At 44.8% G+C, this 17,909-nt stretch overlaps 1 protein-coding gene and 1 pseudogene across 1 annotated transcript in view; both read right to left on the bottom strand.

Annotated features, from left to right (window-relative positions):
• The window catches only part of LOC105298994, a 6,228-nt pseudogene extending 1,717 nt beyond the window's left edge, over positions 1–4,511 (bottom strand).
• The window catches only part of GLIS1 (GLIS family zinc finger 1), a 221,096-nt gene that overhangs the window by 100,039 nt on the left and 103,148 nt on the right, over positions 1–17,909 (bottom strand). The gene's annotated exons all lie outside the window — the stretch shown is intronic.

Here is a 17,909-nt window from a genome sequence, read left to right as displayed (position 1 = left end):
GCAGGAAGCCACTGGAGGGCAAGAGCATGAGCAACCAGACCCGACCTATGGTGTAGAATGATATGAGTTTTGTGTTGGAAAAGGACTAGAAAGAAAAGAGTAGATGCAGGGAGAGAGATGGCTTTTTTTCAGAAGCATTTCCTCGAATCTCCTTTCTTTCTTGGGATGAAGGAACTCTCCCAATTCCTGATTGTAATGGTATTTACATTCCTGATGTAATGACTGTGCATTTGTCAAAATTCGCAGCACCATTCATTGATATACACAAAAGGTGAATGTTAACTGTGTGTAAATTTTAAAATATTTTTAAAAAATTTCCGTATTGCTAAATATTTCATATTGTTTTAATAATTTTTTAAAAACTGTGCAAAAACCATCTTTGAAAACTGACCAAGATAGGGTTGGGCTAGACTGCTGTCTCTAACTTGCGGTGAACCATGCCCCAGTGCACTGGTCTACTAACAGGCCCTGTTCCTCTTAGCCCCTCGCCAGCAATTCCAGGGTGGGGGGAATATGGTCACTCCCAAATGCTGGCCCAGGGGACCCCTGGGTAGCCTTCCTCTTAGCAGCTTACCAAAGAGGACAGCCCCAAAGGAGACAGGCACGTACACATGAGATAAGTCTGCTGACGGGAGGGATGTGCTGTCAGTACATCCTCAGGACCCGGGACTTCCTCTCCTCAGGGCGGGTCTTTGGGAGCATCTGCACTCTCCGCTCCCATTGCAGTCTCAAAGCCTCTTAGGCCTCTCCTCTTCCTTCCAACTCCTCCCCTGGAAAGGCTGCACCCACACCAATTGTAAATGACTGCCACAACAGGAGGGGCAGAAAGTCCAGGTTGGATAGGAGAGAGGGAACCACAAAGCAGAGGCCCAAGAGCTGGCAGAAGAAAGTACTGCCTATATTTAGTATATTTCTCTCCCAGGGGTGAGGGAGGGGTGGCCTGGTGAATAGACTTTGATATCCCTTAAAATCTGAGATCTATGTTTCATCATACTGAGCCATCATGTTTCCAAACTCTAAGATTAGAAATTTCCATGTATCTGAGATTCTGAAATTCCATGATTCTCTCACTCCAATATGGTACAGTTTTATAAAGCTAAGTATTCACATTGCTATGGTTCTCAGATTCTCTGATGTCATGGATCAGACACAAGGAGATTCTCTGATTCCGAGGTTGTAAAACCCCAGGCCTCTCTGATAGGAAGGCCTGCCACTTTCTAGGGTGCCCTGAGCCTCACACAAGCCCGCGCCTGGTCCAGATCATCAGGGAGCCATAGTGATAGTCACCCAAAACTCATTGTTTTAGTCTTAAGTCCAAAACAGCCAGGAGAGTAATGGGATGACAAGAAATCCAGAGGAAACAGCATTTGAAATCTATAAAAACTTCTCGAAGACAAACATTTCTATCTGAGTGTTTTCAGTACATATAGAACCACTAATGTTAATGTCAGGCCATACATTTATTATTTCATGTTTCGCCTTGTTTTTTTTAACATCCTTCACTTAAATCAAGCTAATTAGTTAACTCCTTTGCCCATGACCATGTCAGTCCCCACCCATTCCCTGTCCCCCAACCTCTATAAAATATATAAAGAAGGAAGACATACAGGTAACGGAGGGGAAATGCACAGCTCAAGGCAGCTAGAGTAGGGTGGGTATACGAAATGCCAGCACCTGAAAATCCCGTCCCTTCATCTTGAGTCTTTCTGGGAAAGATTAGTTGTTCTGACTGAGAAAATACCACCATCTTGCAAGAAGACACCTCAGCCTCCAGGAATGGCACCATCAGAAGCACAGCACGAAGCAGGGAAGGATAATGGCTCCTTGTCTCTCCGAGAGACTTGAGTTTCTATTCCCTGTAGAAAAGATTTGTTCCACAGTATGGCCAGAAAGGCTGGCAAAGCCTACTGGGGAAGTCACAGAAGTTGCTTTGGCTTTTGAAAAATCCCCAGATCTGAAACCACTCCGTTCCCAAGGCCCCTCCTCCAGGAAGCCCTCCTTAACCAACTCTGTCCCACAGGGCTTTTTGTTTTCTTCTGCCCTCCCTAAGGACCTATTATAGCCAGTGTTCCAGTCTGCACCCTCATCTGGCAGAGCACAAAGGGCATCATGGCAGCATGGGTTCTCCACTATGGGGCTTCCACCCCAAGAGGCATCCTAAAAATCACCGAGCAGGGGGTCTGGTGGTCACAATGACCGGGAACTAATAATTTAGTGGGCGGAGCTAGGGATGGACAACTCACTGCCAAGAGTGAGTCAGCCTGACACTAACTTTTGAATATCTTGCCAGATATTCAAAATAATTATAAGGGAGCAACCTGGTCATGTAAGCCTAGAACACAGCCCCATTTAACACATAAACACAAAGTACTTTTTTGATGTTTTTAACATACACTGAATTTTCCAGGAATGGAACTACTATGTAAATTGAGGAGAGACTGTACTGTGTTTTGTTTGGAACTTAAACAGGAGGTATTCATCATTTCAGAAAACCACGTCATCCTTGGTCACTCTGCTTGTGACGTTTGTGTATCTGTGGTGGTCAGGTTTGGGGATGCTGCACGCAGGGTGCAAGCAACTGACAACTTCATCCTGTCTTCTGGCACAGTCATGCCTGAGCACGTATATGGGGAAACACACATTACTTAGTTACTTCCCTTGCATTTCTTCTTTATAATGCAACTGAAACGTTATATGGAATTTTTAAGAGTTTTGGTGAAGGCAGCTTACATGTTATGAATTCTATTTCAGGAGAGTAAAGGAGGCCCTGTTGGAAAAAGGAAACGCTGTTGAAAACTACTGGTCAGGCCAACTCCTCATTTTTCAGATGGAGAAAGCGAGGTCTCTTCCAAAGTCACACCGTGAGATGATATGGGAGAGCCAGGATTTGGCCAAGTGCCTCTGACTCAACAGCGCTGAGACACTCCAAGAGTAGGTCCACGTCTTGATATCTGAATCTCAGGATCTGTTTCTGGATTCAGCATCAAATAGAGATCCCTGAGCCCAGACAGACCCATGAGAAGGCAGGCACACAGCTCCCAAGGGAACTCCTCAGGGAAGGTGAGTGGGCAGTCTAGGCCCTGCGCTGGGGGCATGAGGTGGGATGTGCCAGGCTGACTGTGGCATGTCCTGGGATGGACAGACCTAGAGGGGGTGCAGTTTCCCAGGCCTGGCTGAAGGACAAATGCCAGTTTGAAGGACAAATGCAGAAAAGAATATATCAGGTGAGAGTTGAGTGAGGACTTGAGTGACCCTTGAACCTCTGCTGCCTGGAAAGACAGACCTAGAAAGACAAGAAAGACAGACGCCTTCTCTTTAAGACACAGCCCCTCAGTGGGTCAGTCAGGCTGCAGACCCCACTCCAGCCATTACCGTTTTACTGGCCGAAACCCGCTGAATTCCCTGGATAGACAGGGGATGGAAACATAATGAACACTTCCATACATGTGTTTGAGGGAACATGAGATGAAGCATACCTAGCAGTGTTTTTATTCCCAACAGGAGCAGGCTTCTGAAGGGTGGAAAGACTGCAGACTTAGCCCGGCCCAGCCTGGGCTCTGCTCTGGGCTGCACCGGCCCCTGCAGGACCACACTGCCCTGACCCTGAGGGACATACAGCTGATGGGGCAGTCCAATCAGGGACACTCACGGCTGGGCAGCTGCAGAAGAGAAAGCCTGCCCACAAATCACATTTTGCCTCCATGAGGAGGGAGCCTGTTTTCCACCACAATAAAGGAATCACTGCTTGTGTATTTTGGTCCAGTAGCCCCCACATTTAGTCCTGATCTCCTTTCTAACACTTCAGGTCAAGGGTTTGGGGAAAGGCCTCTTGCGCGAGGAAAGAAAGCCTAGAGTTTTGGCTCCTTGAAGATTCATTACACGCCTTGGGCAGCCCCTAGCCCCTGGGCCTCAGTTTCCTTTGCAGTAAAACAAAGGAAGGAGACTGGAGGTGCCATTAAATGGTCATGATCTCTTCTAGCCCCAGAGAGCCATCAGGAATTTCCTGGCACGAGGCCTTACGATCCAGAGGAGGGGCTGGTACTGGGAAAGACCTGGATCTCTCCCGCCCTCAGGCCCCAACAGTTGGGACACCTCACTACCTGACAGGCCTGCAACTTTCCACAGAAACCCAAGGCTTTCTCTGGAATGGCTGCAGACAGTATCTGTCCAAATACGCCCCCCAAGCTCCTGCGGTGTGCTAGTCCTAGACTCTGAGACACAGAGATGAGCCAGGCACCAGTGCTGTTCTCAGGAGCCCACAGTCTGGTAAGTGACACTTTAGGTCAAGAGTTTGGGGAAAGGCCTGCTAAGTGGTGAAGTAGAGCCTAGTCATGGACCCTTAAATGGAAAAGGATGCCAGGATGGATCAGCGCTAGGACTAAAATTCTCCCATCCCCTGGACAAGGGAGCATACCTGCCTTCCCATATCCTTCCCCCAGTGCGGTCACTGTCTCCATGAAGGCTCCCCCGACCCTGCCACCTCTCCCACGTGGTTGACTGCTCTCACGCATGCCGGAATCCCTCCCCTCTAGACCTTACCATGTGATGTACGTGTTGCGTCTGTATCTCAGAGAGCAGAGCACTGTGCCACATATTTTATTTAAGCCTCTCAACAGTCTTCCTAGGTAGATCAAGTAGCTCCTTTTACAGATGAGAAAACCGAGTGCCAGGAAGGTGAAATGACTTCTCCTGAGCAACACACCTAAAAACCAGACCTGGTATTCAATTCTAGGGCCAGTCACTCCACACTACAGTACTTGGCTGTCACTGGGGTTGTAGTGATCACCCTGTACCCTGTCCACAGGGCTTCCCACAGACCCAGATTCCTAGGGGAATAGCATATACCCTGAGAAGCATCCCTCATCATTCTAGTGTAAGATGTCAAGGCTAAAACAGCCCTGAAAGATAATCTAATCTTAGCTTCCTGTTTCACAGAAAATGGAGACTGAGGCCCACAGAAAACAAGGGGCTTGTCCAAAGTCACCTAGCCAGTAGCCAAGTCAGGACCAGACCTGACTCTCTGGATCCCCATTGGGCATTCACTCCACAGCACCTCACTGCTGCCTCATAAAGACAGTCGGAGGAGGTAATGCTCTCCTTGGCATCCTGGGAGAGATAGGACTCTTACAAGGACAACTTGGTTTACGAGTGTATCTCAAAGGTCCTCCCATCAGCTCGGCAAGGCTGGAGCTAGAGAGATGCGGCCGTGCCAGGATTCAAGCCAGCTCTGTCTGGGGTAAAGCTCGGGCTCTCTCCAGGATGCTGGGCTGCTGGCCTCCACAATGCGACACTTCACGAGCATGGATGATCTATCTCGTCAGTCTTTGCCAAGGCCTGCAGGCAGCTCAGATCTGCACTTCTGATGCCAGCTCAGTGCCCAGCATCTTTTCTTCAGACCAACCCTGATGTCGCAGCGTACTACCTCAACGGATGTATCTGGATAGAGAATACAGTGGATAGAAAACGAGCCGGAGAGCTGCCTGGGCCCAGGGAGTGATTTCCCCGACATCCGCCTTCTTTCTTCTCGCTCTTCTCACTGCCAGGTTTTGCCGGGTGAGCTGTGGCAGCTCACTGCCAAGCACGGGGACCCTGTCAGCAGTCTGGCCATGAATGAGTGTAGTGTTTGGGACCAGTCAACAAGATGGATGTTGTTTCGTTTCGGCTCCGTGCACCGTAAACATTCTGTGGCAGACGCAGCTCCAGGTGGCTCGCTGGCTCATGCTCGGCAGCTGGGCCAGCCTGCAAAGGCCCATTAACAGGGACATAAACATAGAGAGCTGGGGGATGGAAGGCGGAGAGGCCACTGAGGTCTGTCCCACTTTTGGAGACAAGAACACAAAAGAAGAAATCCAGGAGCCAGGCAGGAGGTGGAGGCAGCTGAGTGGGGAGGAATGAGGCCCCACCTGGTTCCAATCCTGGCTCTGACATGGATCCTGTGTGACCTTCGACAAATCTCACTCCTCGCTCAGGCCTCAGTTTCTTCATCTGGAGAAACAGGAAAGTGCTCCATTGTCAGGCTGTAATGAGCTCCTCGGAAATTCTTTATGAATGAGCTGACTACACCAGCAGTTGCTTGAGAATGAGGACTGCATCTGATCTATTTTAACCCAGCAGTTAATAGCATAGACTTTAGAGACAAACACCTACTTGTCTGGAATCCGAACTTTGCCATTCACTCGCTGGTGTGCTCTTGACCGGGTAAACTAACATCTCTGTGCCTCCCTTCCCTTATCTGTAAAATGCAAACTGATCATGCTTGTTGTGTGGGCTTGTTGTGAAGGCCAAATGAGGTAATTCACATAGGTGCTTCACTTAGGGCCCACCCAGCACATAGTCAATAAAAGTCACATTCATTCTGTTATTTGTATCCCCCAAATCTCACACAGCCTGGCCCGGCAGAGCAGTCTCTCAGAATGAAGCGGGTGGCCAAGGCTGGGGAATGGCCAGGTCTTCTGGGATTCTCCCCTCCTGGTCTAAGATGATCTTTGGATCCCAGACCAAGCACTCAGCCTGCCAGGCGCCCATGTGGGCCTCACAGCCTGGCCCCTGACACCAAGCCTCAGGCTTGTGTGGGAAGCAGTCCAACTTAACGAATGAATGTTAATTCTCCAAGAGCCAGTTGGCTAAAAATCAATGTGTCAAATGACCAATTCATCAAAAGCCAATTAGCCACAAATTATCTTGCCAAATGGCTATATTCCCAAATTACCCGGTTACCCAAAACTTGTTTATTTGAACCATTTATAAAGATGACAACAATTTGTGTTAGAGGAGATGGATCTAGTTTTAGTGATTCGGGAAAAGAGTCTTTGCAAATGTAATGAAGTTAAGTATCTTGAGATGAGATCTTCCTGGATTATCCTGATGGACCCTAAATCCAATGAGAAGAGTCCTTAGGAGAAACACACAGAGGAGGAGATGACACAACCACAGAGGCACAGACTAAAGCAATGTGGCCACAAGTCACAGGATGCCAACAGCCACCAGAAGCTAGAAGAGGCAAAGAACAGATTCTCCCCTCAAGCCTCCAGGTCCAGCACCTTGATGCCAGACTTCTAGAAGTCTTGTGAGGGAATAAACGTCTGTTGTTTTTAAGCCACCAAGTTTGTGACCATTTGTTACAGCAGCCTCAGAAAACTAGTAGATATTTTTTTAACGATTAGTTTATGCCATTTTATGTTTTACCAACTCTCCCTTTTTTTAAAAAAAGAATTATTTCGCTAATTTCTCAAGAAACAACTTCAGTTTGTTTATTTCTAGCAATTACTGTGATATGGCTGCTTTTGCTACTTATTAGTTTAGATATTACTTTACCCATCTTTTTTGGAGTTTTTGGAGTTTTCAACCAACTTTTTTTTACTCCCTTTTTACAATTTCATATTTATGGTTAAAGTATATAAAATTTGATATCTACTCTTTTTTAAATAAAGTATAGTTGACATACAGTATATATTAGTTTCAGGTGTATAACGTATAGTGATTCAACGTTTACATACGTTACGTTGTGATCATTGTGGTAACTCTAGTAACCATGTGTCACCATACAAAGTTATTACGATATTATTGCTTATATTCTCTGTGTTGTATATTAGGTCCCCATGACTTATTTATTTTATGACTGAACATTTGTACCTCTTTTTAAAAAATTAATGAATAAAATTCAGCAATATAGAAAAAGGATAATTCATCATGACCAAGTGAAATTATCCTAAGAATTCAAGGCTCTAGATCAGTCAAAATAATTTACTAAACCATAAGAATAAAAGAAAAGAGCCATATGATCAGCTCAACAGATGCAGAAAAAGCAATACCTATTCATGATAAAAATTCTCAACATACTAGTCATAGAAAGAATTTTCTCAATATAATAAAGCATATAAATGATAAACTCTAGTTAACATCATGCTTAATGGTGAAAAACTGAATGTCTTCCCCTAAAATTGGGAACAAAGGAAGGAAGTCCATACTCACCACTTCCGTTCAACATTATATTAGAGATCCTAGCTAGTGCACTTAGGCAAAGAAAGAAAAAGACAAGAAAATAGGAAGAAGCATAATTCTTTATTCTCAGATGACATGATTGTTTACATGAAAGTCTTAAAGAATCTCAAAAAAAAAACATACGAAGAATAAATCAACATAACAATGTGGCAGGATACAAGATCAACACATAAAAATCGATTGTAATTCTATATATAAGAGAAAGTAACAGGAAAATAGAATTTAAAGAGCAATACCACATACGATAACACCAAAAAACATAAAACGTTTAGGAACAGAGTTAACAAAAGTTGTGTAAGACCTTTACAATGAAAACTATTAACCACTGCTGAAAGAAAGTCAAGAAGACCTAAATAAATCGGAGGAGATGCTATTTTTATGATGGAAGATTCAATATTGTTATGATGTCAATTCTATCCTAATTGATCTATAAATTTAATGCCATCCCAACCAAAGTTCCAGAAGGCTTTTGGTAAAATTTGACAGGTTAATTCTAAAATATATATGAAAATCTTAAGGACTTGGGATAGCCAAAATAGTATTGAAAATAAAGAACGAAGTGGGAGAACTCACACTATCTGATTTCAAGACTTTCTATTAAACTACAGTAATCAAGACAGTGTGATGTTGGCCTAAGAACAGACATATAGATCAGGGGAACAAACGCAAAGTCCACAAATAAACCCACACTAATACAGTCAATTAATTTTTTACTGTATTTTTACTGTATTTACTGTAATTTTTAAGGTGCCAAGGCAAACCAATGAGTGAAAAAAGTCTTTTCAACAAATGTTGCTAGACCAACTAAGTAACTGGAAAAGATGTACCTTGACCCTTATCACACACCATACAAAGAAATTATTTCACAATGCATCATTAACCTAAACTTAAAGCTAAAACCATAAAACCTCTATAAGAGAGCATACCTTGGGACACATAAAGGTTTCCTATAAGACAAAAAACAGGAAACAGGAAAAAGTTGATAAATTGAACTGATACAAAATTTAAAATCTTTATTCATTGAAAAACATCATTTAGAATATGAAATGACAAGGAGAGAATAGGAGAAAATATTCCACATCCATATATCTATCAAGACTTGTATCCGACATATATAAAGAACTCTTACAACTCAATAATAAAAGAATAAACAATCCAATTGAAAAATAGGCAAAGGACTTGAATAGATAGAAGATCAAAAGAAGATCTGTGTATGCCAATATGTACATGACAAACCACAAAGATACTCTATATCTTTAGTCATCAGGGAAATTCAAATAAAACCAGGGGACGATAGCAACACTGGCTTTTGTAATATGGGTAACTGGACACCCACTGAAGGGTTGATGATTGCTGCTATCATTAAGGACTGTCCTCCTGCTGGCCAGTTCTGAAGAGGAAACAAAGTGGAAATCAAGTTTCTAGCAGCTCTGGGTCTGGATGACACACCTGGATTCATCGGTATGGACCTCCTTTTCTTACTTCTGAGTAGGAAATCATTAAAAAACTAGAGCAGATGACTCTTGAGCCAAATCCTGAAACATTATTTGCCAAGAAGTCAGGGCAAGAAGAACATCAAAAGGTCAAGGTCCAGCATCTGGCCAGAGACGTGCAATAGCCAGAGGTATGTGGAAACCTGGAGTATTTTAGACCCGAGACCAGGAAGCCCAGGAAGTAAGATGAGCAACAGCTGGGGTAGGTGGGGCCTATTTGGCCACATCAGTAACCTTGGACTCTGTCTTCTATCATGATAGAGTCATAGGTTCTATCAGTCAGCCCAGATCTGGACTGAATCTCAATAAGCAAACCACATCTATTCATTCATTCACTCTTCACTTACTCAAGTATTCATTCAACAAACATTTACTGCACACCCATTGTTGACATTGTTGTCTTCCCAGCCTAGAGAGCATTGTTTATTTCCAGCCTGGCTCTTTCTCTAGGATATACAGCCACCATAGAGTGAACTTCTATTATGTTCCAGGAACTGGGTCTCATACTATACAAGTGAAATATTTAATCTTCACATCTTCTCCATTCAGCAGATGAAGAAATGAGAAGCTCAGAGCAAAACTGTTTCAAACCCAGGCCTATCTGACTCCCCAACCCCCATTAAGGTCAATCCATCCAGAAACAGTACCCAAGTACAGGGTGTAGGCCAGGCCGTGACTAGCACAAGGGCACCTGTGGGGGAACAGGTAGCCACAATGCTGCCCTTAAGGAGCTCACACCTGCCTGCCTGTGACTGCCTCTCCCATCAGAGGTGGAGTCACCTTCCCTCAGAGTGATCTAGGTAGACCCCCAGATGCCCAGGATGAGTGACCCTGGACTCGGCCTCACAGACTCCCTTCTCTAGATGTTCACGACAATGGACGTTCTGTCTCTTTGCCTCCTGGTGGAACCGCCAGGACCAGAGAGTGGGGACTGCTCTCAGGGATGGCAATGGAGGGGACAGGGCATGGTACCAAGGTCCAGCCCCCTCCACTCCAAACCTACACCTCTCTTTGGCATAACCAGACCTGGGCCAAATACTGAAGTTCCATTAATGGGGTTGTTAATCCAGTTAGAAGCAAGTCAAATAAACAAACAGCAAACAACCCATAACATTCCCACAAGGCAGCCTCCCCACACCCCATTCTGAGCTCCTGCCAAGTCTGTCCTCTATAGCCTGGCAGCCACAGGCTCTGCACATTGCCACTTCACCCCCAGGAACCTCCATCTCTGCTCTAAACACTCTTCAGTGGCCTCCGTTCCCCAGGACCAATGGCTCCCACCTGTACCCAGAGTATCCCTGAACTGATTGGGCTAAGTTCTCTGCCTTCTTATCAGCCCCTCATTGCTCTGTTCCTGCCACATGCACTGTTATGAACTAAATATGTGTGCCCCCCCCTCGAAAAAAAATTCATATGTGGAAACCCTACCTCCAATGTGATGGTATTAGAATGTGGGGCCTTTGGGAGGTAGATGAGGTCATGAGGGTGGAGCCCTCGTGAATGGGATTAGTGCCCTTACAAAAGTCACCAGAGAGCTTGCTTCTCCCTGCTCTCCCCAATGTTAGAACACAGTGAGAAGACAGCCACCTACAAATCAGGAAGCAAGTCTTCACTGGAAACTGAGTCAGCTAACACCTTGACCTTGGACTTCCCAGCCTCCAGAACTGTGAGAAATAAATATTTGTTGTATATTTGTTATAGCAGCCCAAACAGACTAAGTAAGACCCCAGCCTCATCCTCAAACACACCTCAGGAGCTTTGCATTTTCTAGTCTCTCTAGCTTCTCTTCTCCCAGGTCCATGCAGCTCCATGTCACCAATCAAGTCACCATTCGCTAGAATGTCACCTCATGAGAGAGGCTTTCCCTGATGCTCTGGAAGTCTCATCACCACATCACCCTGGTTTGACCATCTTCATAGCACTCATCATTATTTAAAAGCATCTTGTTTCTTTGTTCACATCTTTATAGTTTACTCTCTGAGAGCATGCAGTTGGTGTTTTGATCACCACCAAGATCCAAGAACACTGCCTGGCTCATAATAGGAATTCAATAAACATCTGTCCCATACATGAATCCTGCAAGGTCCAGCTTATATGACGCATTCCTGGACACCTCTGCTTGGCTCCCTCAGATTGACATACCTTACCATCCCCTCCCTCATCTCTCTCTCCTCGTCCCTGGTGTCTGAGGGCAGGGCCATGGCTGATTCATCTACACAATCTGCCCCTAACACAGGGACTGGCCTGCCACAGGAGCCAAATATATTTTTACTGAATAATAAATAAATGCAATTAAGCTTCCCATCTATGATAAACATGGAAGGGCTTTGTAAACTGTAGAGTGCTGTGTACACACACACACACACACACACACACACACACACACACACACACACACTCTCTCACTCTCACTCACTCGCTCACTCCGAGGCCTAATGGTCACAAGGCCTTACCACACTTCTGCTGAACTGACTTCTGGGTCCAACAACCACAGCCATACATTGGAACTGTGCAGCTCCTACCACAGTTGGTGTGAGTCTTGAACCACTCATTACCTGAATGGCCTGGGAGGCAGAGGTTAAGAAAACCACAGAGCTGAGTGCCCCACAGTCCTGGGAGGGGGAGGTGCAGAGAGCATCCTGCACATGTGAGCAGCAGATGGTTAGCTCTGCAATCGGGAAGGTTCTATTTCAGTGACAATTCATTTTCAGTAATTATCCCTCTCTCTTTTAAAGTCACCTAAGGCAGCCCTCATGGGCACAGCAGACCTCTTCCCTGAGCGAACTTTCAAGTTATTTGCACTTTTGGAGATGCGTAGAATTAAAAGCAGATGTGCCAAATTGAGCCTCCCGCTTGCCGCTCCATCTCTGACTTTTTTTTCCTGCCGGCCCACTGTAAATGTTTTTAAAATGGGACCCCAGTACTAGACATGTCAAACAGCTGAATTCAAGGTAGAGAGGCTGCCAGCAGAGAAGACGGATGAAATTTAAAATCCCTTTCGACAGATTAACTAGAGACACTTTGAAGCCATAAATCATGCAGACAGTCTAGAAGAAGCTAATAATGGATTTTGGTTTTATTCGTATTTATTATCTCGAAGAGATAGCAGAATGCAGGACAACTGCGCCTGGCTGGGAAATCCACTGGGGACTTCCTAAGACTGATTATCAGCCAGAGAAGAGCTGGGATGGGATGGGAGGAGGAATATAAGAACTAGCATCAATTATATACCTGCTGTGTGCCGGGCGCTGAACTTGGCATGATTTGTTTTGTTTAAGCCACAATGCCAACCATGCAAAGAAGACAATATTGACCCCATTTTAAGAATGATGACTCTACGATGCTCTAAGATAACTTGTTCCAGGCCATACAGTTCCCAGACTCTAAGGCTCCACTCTTTACACGCAACAAATATAGGAAAAGGGAAGGCCTAACATGAGAGCACAGAGGAGCTGAGACAGACGGACAGACACGAGAGCATGAGCTTCTGCACCTGGCCTGGGCACTTTTCCACAACTGGTTCTTTAGCCTTGCTGTGCCCTCTACCTGGGGTGCCTTCAGTTGTCATTTCCTGAGCTCATGCTCATGCCAGGACCTGGCCTGGGTCTCTGACCTCAAAGGCGTACCCTGAATTACAGCATTTTTGTGTTTGTCTTATTTATCCCCAGAGGGCTAGCCTCAAATAAATATGACCTTATCCACCTCTGTATCCTTCCATGGCCACACAGAAGATGCTCAGTGTTGTTAACTGAATTCTCTGATGCCCAACACCCTGAACACCAGCATCACATCTACCAAGGGCAGGGGTTATGGCAAGGAGAGGAGGCAAATATTTAAGGTACACCTCACTGATTCATTCAACACACGATTTTGAGTGCCGACTCTATACCAACACCCCAGATAGAACCATGAACCAGACATAGTGCCCACACAGAGCTTATATCCGAGTACCAGGCACTTTATAAAATGCTAATTTAACCCTATGATCCCAAGGGGAAGAATAATTGCCACCACCTACCAGACAAAGAACCTGAATCTCAGAAGTTGAAGCAACTCGGCCATGATCCAGTGGGATGCACATCCAGATGGCCTGCTGCATCTCCTCCTCTGTCACAGGCCTGCACCATCAAAGCCCCGCCCCACATGCCATCTTAGCAGGTCCAAATGCATCACTGTATGCTGAGCATCAGGCACCCAGTGGTGCAAAATGTAGGGTGGGGAGAGGAGGTTTAATGACAAAAGCCTCAAACACAGGGGCAGGTAAAAACACCCTGAGAGGTCAGAAGGAGTGGCCATCTGGAAAGGCTTCCAGGGCAGAGGACAGAGTCCTGGCCCACCCTGCTTACGATTCTCAAAGGCTCCTTGTCCACAGCAGTGGGCTCCCAAACTCTCTGGCATATCACAACTGGGGAACTTTTGAAAAATATATCTGGGTCCTGCCCTAGATACATCAATCAGCATCTCAAGGACATGGGCTAGGAAGCTGTACTTTTATGAGTGTTCCAGAGGCCAGCCTGGTGCCTGCCCTACCTAATGTTTGGTCACCACCAAACTTCAAGAGAAAGTCTCACCCTTTTGGCCTGACACTGGCACTTTTAATCCCCTTCACAGCCTGGCTCCAAACCACCACCTCTCTGGTCTGATCTGCCAGGGCTGCACGCATGAGTCACACACACACACACACACACACACACACACACACACACACACCCCATGTAGTCAAACAGTCCAGATCTAACAGCTATTTACCACTGGCCCGATATGCCTGAATATGCAACCCCACCTGCACCTCATGCTTTATGCTGTTCCCTCTCCTGGGATGCCTTTACCCACTTCAACCTGGTAAACTCATTCCTACTTATCCCTCAAGGCCCAGCTCAAATTTTTCCTACCCAAACCCTTTCAGATCTCCTCTGTGCTTCAAAAACCCATGAATAAGCCCCCCATTGAGCCCCAGCTGTCCCCATCATTGGATGGTGGGCGACTTAGAGCCTCTTTCTAGTCTGACATCCTGTCCCAGAGCCTGGCTCAGAATGGTACCCTAGAAACAAATGAAACATGCAATGGTCTTGGAGAACAGGCCTCCACCCAAAGATAAAGAGGGGAAGGAGAGGATTCACTGGGCTCCCTGTTCTACTTTCCCCACCACGCTGCAGCCACATTGGCCTCCGCCCATACCAGGAGCCTCTCCTCCTTTTGGGCCTCCGCACTAGCTGTTTCCTCTGCCTGAAGTGCTCTGCTCCAGACAGCTCACAGATGGCTGTTCCTGGTCATTCCGATCTCACTTCCTGTAAGAAGTCTCCTCTGATCTCCCCCAGACGCCATCACTCACCATTCCCTCATTTGCTTCGCTTTTCTCCTTAGCACATAATATTACAGTACTCTATTTGCTCATTGTCTCTCTGCCCCACTTGAACACACAAGCTCCAAGAGGGCAGGGACTCTCTCTGGACTCAATAAAAATTTGCTAAATCAAGTGGACTCGATCATTCCTGCACACACACATACACAGGCCTTGAGAAAGCTATCCTAGACCATCCAATATATGAGCCTTGGGTTCTCTTTTCTGAGGTATATATGTGGCTGACTGCATGTTCATTCGTGGCTGAATTTTAGGAAAAAACCTTCAAAAATGTTTAAGTCCTATAATTTCATCTCTCAGACTGTATAGATTTTGATATGTTCTTTTTTTCACTACACCTATGTGATTATGTCTGTATAAATATACATACACACATATATACAAATATTTAGCATCTTACTACATATTGACATTTGTTTAGTATTTGCTACACTCAAAATAAAATCAGGAGCATTTTTCCCTTGTCACTAAGGATTCTTCAAAACCCCCTCTGGAATGGCTACATAGTATTCTGTCATTGGATTGCACCATAATTTATTTAGCTATTCCCTGTTGTTAGACACTTAGGTTGTTTCTCATTTTTTGTTATATAAATAATGCTGTGATGAGCACCCTTAAACATAAATCACTGTCTGCATCTCCAAATATTTCCTCAGGATAACTTCCAAGGAGAAGAATTCCTAGGTCAAGGGATTGAATATTTTCCAGGCTCAGGGAACACATGGTCAAACTGCCCTCTAGAAAGACTGTCCCAATCTACACTCCCTCAGTGACTGGCGAGAGGGCCAACTTCATTGCACATTGTAGCAATGAGCAATAGGCTTTCCTTCATCTCTGCTAACCCCTGAGACTGAAGTGATACTTCATTTTTATTTGGATTTTATTACGAGTAAGGGCACATACTGAAAATACTTTCTGGCTAACTGTATTTCTTCTGTCAACTGCCTATTCCTGTCCTTCCTCTATTTGTCTTATCATTTTGGGATGCTTTATTTATATATTCAAGATATCAGTCTTGCTCTCTGCAGCAAATGCTTTTCTCAGTTTCTTTATTGCTTTTTATTGTCATAAATTTTTACGTGTAAAGGTGTTCTAATATTGCACTTAGTCATACCTAAGTCTTTAGTTGAGATCACTTCCATGGGCTTTATGTAAAGCTAGTCCTTTTCCAACCAGACATAAGATAAATATTTCCCTATAATACTTTCTAATTTTTTGTGTGGCTTCATTTTTCACTAACTCTTTAATCCATCTGGAATGTATTTTGCAGGATAATGTAGGTGAGGATTTAACTTTATTTTTTTTCCCCAAATAGTTAACCAATTGTCCTCATTTGTGTTATTTTTTTCGAGACCCTTATGGCAGAGTTTCTACCATCTCCTTAGTAGCACCATAGTGGAATAATAATCACAAGCATCACATGTATGTACTTACATTTTACAAACATTATTCATTCATCATTCATTCATCACATTTTTGTTGAGTGCCTGTTATGCGCTAGGGACTATTCTAAATGCTAGGAATACCACAATGAAGAAAGCAGATAATCATCTCTGCTCTCACAGAGCACACCTTCTAATGGGGAGGTCAAGTAAAATAAACAAAATAAGTAAGTAAATGATACAGAATGTTAGCGATCAATAAAAATAAAACAGGAAGGGGCATAGGAAGTATTTTCAGAAGGATGCACTTCTACATAGGATGTTCAAGAAATGTCACTTGGGTAAAGACCTGAAGCAGGTAAGGGATTGAGCCATGTAGATATCTGGACTTCGGGGGAGGATATTACAGGCAGAGGAAACAGCCAGTCCCAAGGCCCGGAGGCAGCAGGAGAATTCACATGTTCCAGGATCTGTAAGAAGCCAGTGTGGCTGGAGTGGAGTAAGCCTGATGGCACAAAAGAGGAGCTGAGACCAGAGGAATAAGGGAGGGAAGGAGGGAGGGAGTGCGTGTGTGTGTGTGTGTGTGTGTGTGTGTGTGTGTGTGTGTGTGTGTATGCACTTTTTACAGATCTTTCTTTACCTCCACATTTGGATGAGGTGAAGAGTTTTGGTGAGTTTTAAGGCAGAAGAGCAACATTACTAATATTTGACATAGGGCTTATCAACCCCAATACTACTGACATTTGGGGCTGGATAATTCTTTGTTCTGGGGGGCTGTTTAGCAGCAGTAGCTCGTGTGTGTGTGTGTGTGCATGTGTGTGTGTGTGTGTGTGCGTGTGTGCGTGTGTGTGTACACACACAGTTATGACAAGAATGTCTCCAGACATTGTCAAATATCTTCTGGGGGCAAAATTGCCCCCCAGTTGAGAACCACTGCTTTAACAGGATCACTCTGGCCACTGTGATGATGAGGGCAAAGGCAGAGACAGAGAAACCGGCTAAAAAGCTACCGTAATCAGTCAGTGAGAGATAGATGATGGTAACTTCAGCCAGGGTGGTGAGAAGTGGCTTGATAGTGTGTACACTGTGAGTGTGGAGGCAACAGGATTTATTGACAGATCAGCTATAGGGAATGATAGAAAGAGAAGAATCAAGGATGACACCAAGGTTTTTATCCTGAGAATCTATAAGGATGGAGTTGTCATTTACTGAAATGGGGACCACAGGAGAAGAACCAGGTGTGAGGGAGACGATCAGGAGCTCAGTTTTGATCACGTGTGTGTGAGAAACATTTTAGACATGCAAATGGAGATGCTGAATAGCAACTATATTTACAGGTCTGGAGTTTAGAGACCAGATCAGGGCCAGAGATATTACTTTGGAGCAATAGCAAATCAATTGTATTTGAAATGCAGCAATACAAGATGAGACCACCAAGGGAAACACAAAAGAAAGCAGTCCAAGGACTGAGCCCTGCGTACACCCATGTTTAGAGGTCAGATAGCTGAAAAGGAGAGGCCACAGGAGTACAAGGAAAACTAGGCAGGAGAAGTGTTCCAAAGCTGTGAGAAGGAAGTATTACAAGGAGTGATACACTCAAGTGTTACAAAGAGTGATCAACTGTGTCCAAGGCTGCTGATAGGACAACTAAAATGAGAACTGAGAGTTGTC

This window comes from Pteropus vampyrus, unplaced genomic scaffold (assembly GCF_000151845.1).
Source record: "Pteropus vampyrus isolate Shadow unplaced genomic scaffold, Pvam_2.0 Scaffold170, whole genome shotgun sequence".
NCBI classification, from domain to species: Eukaryota; Metazoa; Chordata; class Mammalia; order Chiroptera; family Pteropodidae; genus Pteropus; species Pteropus vampyrus.
Note: the sequence above shows the minus strand (reverse complement) of the source record. Positions and strands in the feature narration are given on the sequence as shown.